The 3,197-nt window shown below is 43.9% G+C and overlaps 1 long non-coding RNA gene across 1 annotated transcript in view; it reads left to right on the forward strand.

The window, feature by feature from the left end:
- Window positions 1–3,197, forward strand: part of LOC144587954 (uncharacterized) — a 494,427-nt gene that overhangs the window by 104,719 nt on the left and 386,511 nt on the right. The window lies entirely within an intron of this gene.

The raw sequence follows: 3,197 nt of genomic DNA on the forward strand, positions 1-3,197 counted from the left end.
AAAATTGGGCCTTTGGTCACAAAACAGAGGACATATATATTGATATTGATCAACGGTTACAAATATGGAAAAACAACATCAAGCTCACAAAATTGGTCAATTTTAAGGAGAACATGTGCAAGACGTTTTATAGGTGGCATATGACTCCGAAAAAAATTGCCAAAGATTTATACAGAGGTGTCAAATGTCTGTGGGAAGTGTGAAGCACAAGAGGGAAGCTTTTACCACACGTGTTGGAACTTGTAGAGTAGCAAAACAGTATTGGATAGCAGTACATACTCTGTTACAAAAAAAAATACTGCTTTGTCATGTTCCACTAACCCCTGAATTGTTTCTACTGAGCATTATACCAGATAATATAGATAAGACAAAGAACTACCTATTTATATATATAGTCACTGCAGGCAAAGTTCCATATGCTAAAACTGGGAAGAAATCGGAGATACGGAAACAAGAGGAACTCATTAAGAAGATATGGGAAGCGGCAGAAATGGATGACAAGTGTTGAAAGACTGTCCAATACAAAAGGCAACTGAACAATGGGATTTATTATATAAATGGCTTGAGTCACCAGATAGAGCTTGAAAAATATAGAATTAAACTAAGATGTAACTGTCAATTGAAACCTGGAGGGCAATCAAATTGCAGAAAGGCAAAAAGTGGACTCCTCCCTCCTCTCTCTCTCTCTCTCTCTCTCTCTCTTGCCCTACACCCCCCCTCTACCATTTGTATTCCTTACCTTATCCCTAGTTTTTAAAAATAAAAAATAAATTTTAAAAAAATAAAATTGGGCCTTTGATTCAGCTGGTTGCATCTGTGCCTGATTCCTTGCCAGAGAATCTTCGGACCCAGGTTGGGCTGGTAAGAAAACCGTGGCTGGATCACCAAGCTCAGCCTCCTGTATCCAAGGGAGGATCATCAGAGAATCCAGGAAGCCTCTAAGGAGGGCAGGAGGAAGGTGGCGGCTCTCCTTCGGATTTCTCTTCGCACTCAGTGCTCCTCAGCATCTGGCATAACTGACTTTAGCTAGTGCAACTAAGGTTAACACCTGTGGATCACTGTTACTTCCACAATTTTGTCTAATTCCCTTTTAAAGCGGTCACCATCAACTGGCTGGAATCCCTTTGTTCAATTTTACCCTGTACAATAAGGATGACTCCGTCCGCCACCGTCGTTTCAGGCTGCAGCCAAACCGTTGGCATCCTTATTGCTCAATGAAGTTGGCTTTGCTCGAATCTGTCTGCACTGGGGTGTAACCGTTGCAGCAGGATAATGGAGCCCACGATGCTGAGATACCTGGACACGCTCAAAGTAAGTTTTCGTATTATAGGCCTCATAGATTTAGCCAAGGTACAGGCCTCACATATTTTCCCACAGTTTTCTCAAAGAGAAGACACTTCCGGGTAGTACAGAGTTTCTTTCCTAACTTAACCTTCTGCCGACTCACCTTTCTTCTAGCAGACGGTCCAGTTGAGGAATGCAGGCAGGAAACAAGGAGGTGACCGCGGAAACATAAAACCTACCAGGGGAGCCGGAGGTTCAGGCCCAGGAAGGACATCCATAAAGATACAAAATAATTTTAGCATCCTTATCCAATAAGGAATGGGATGCTGATTTTGGGTAAAGGTGACCAATAGGACTTTATGACTCTTTGTATTATTATAAAACATCTGTCCACTGTCTTTTCAGGGTCTTTTCTGCTTTTAAGGGAAGTCCAGGCTGATTTTATTGTTAATCAATAAAATCGGACTTCAGTTCAGCTGGCTGCGTCCTGCCTGATTCCTTGCCGGAGAAGATTTCTTGTCCATGGAAGATTTCTCCCTAAGTGGGAGACGATGGCTGTCCGACACCTATTTTAATGGCAGGATCTGTTGTGCTCTTGCATGCTCTCTCTCTCTCTCTCTCTCTCTCTCTCTCTCTCTCTCTCTCTCTCTCTCTCTCTTTGTGTGTGTGTGTGTGTGTGTGTGTGTGTGTGTGTGTGTGTGTGTGTGTGTGTCTGAAAGGGTCTACTGTCACTCTGCTGGACCATTCTATGGGGAACCGCTGGCTGGCAGGTCACAGAGATAATTCAGTGTTGCCCCTGTGTCACAATGGGGGCCACAGTGCCTTCCCACCACTGACGACACAATCCCCCTTTCACGTCAAAGTGGAAAATGAGTCCCTCTAATCAGACAAAGTCTAGAAAAGCTTTAACTGCCAACAGAAGCACTGTTTGGGGGGTGGGTACGTAAGATGGGGGTTGACACATCCAAGCACAAACATGTGGAGGCACCTTACAGGCTAACTGTTATATTTTAACGAGAGCTTTTGTGGACAAATCCAGTTCCTCGGACATAGAAGTGGACTTGTCCATGAAAGCTCACACTAAAATATAACAGTTAGCCTTTAAGGTGCTACTTTTTTTGTCTATTTTGTTTTGTTTTATAATACCTCCAAGCACAGTAGCACTTAGGCTGGACACAGTGAGATTCAGGCATTTCGGTTCCTGCGGAAAATCCACCAATGATCAATTGGGCTTGTCCTCCTGAGTTTTTAGCCCTTTCCCCTCCCGCTTGTCGTGGGTGGGAGGTCTCCGGTTCTGGCTCCACCACAGCCACTGTGGTGGTGGTGGTGGTGGTGATGGTGGTGATGGGGTAACATGGAAGCCAGTGTCAGCATGATCAGACATTGTCCTTTCTTGCCATCTGATCGCACCCTAAGACTCACTATTAAAGCTGCAGTCTCACAAAAGCACATGAAAACTTGGAACGTTAATAACTGTTGACGCAGCTATTCATGCCCACCTTTAGTGGAAAATTCATTCTTTAGTGGAAATTGGAATGTTAAAAGTCGGGTCCTTTATAGGAGAAAGGGAGGAATGAATGAATGAATGAATGAATGAATGAATGAATGAATGAATCAGTGAGTCAGTGAATGAATGAATGGCAACTACAGTAGAGTCAACCAAGAAAAGAGAAAATGCACCCCAGGAAGTGTCCAAATCCATGATGCCTCCTTTTGGGGGGCACCCAATGCCATTGTCTGAGTATCTGCCAGGACCACAGATTGATTGTAAAGGAGAAGATACTGTTCACTAGCATCATCACACACACATACACGCCAGCAAGCTATACAGAAATGTCTTCTCACAGCAGGACTTTCTCACCACGAATCTCTGTAAACACGACATCAGGCCAAAAACTACAGGGAACACAGAA

The sequence above is a fragment of the Pogona vitticeps genome, chromosome 3 (assembly GCF_051106095.1).
Source record: "Pogona vitticeps strain Pit_001003342236 chromosome 3, PviZW2.1, whole genome shotgun sequence".
NCBI lineage: Eukaryota > Metazoa > Chordata > Lepidosauria > Squamata > Agamidae > Pogona > Pogona vitticeps.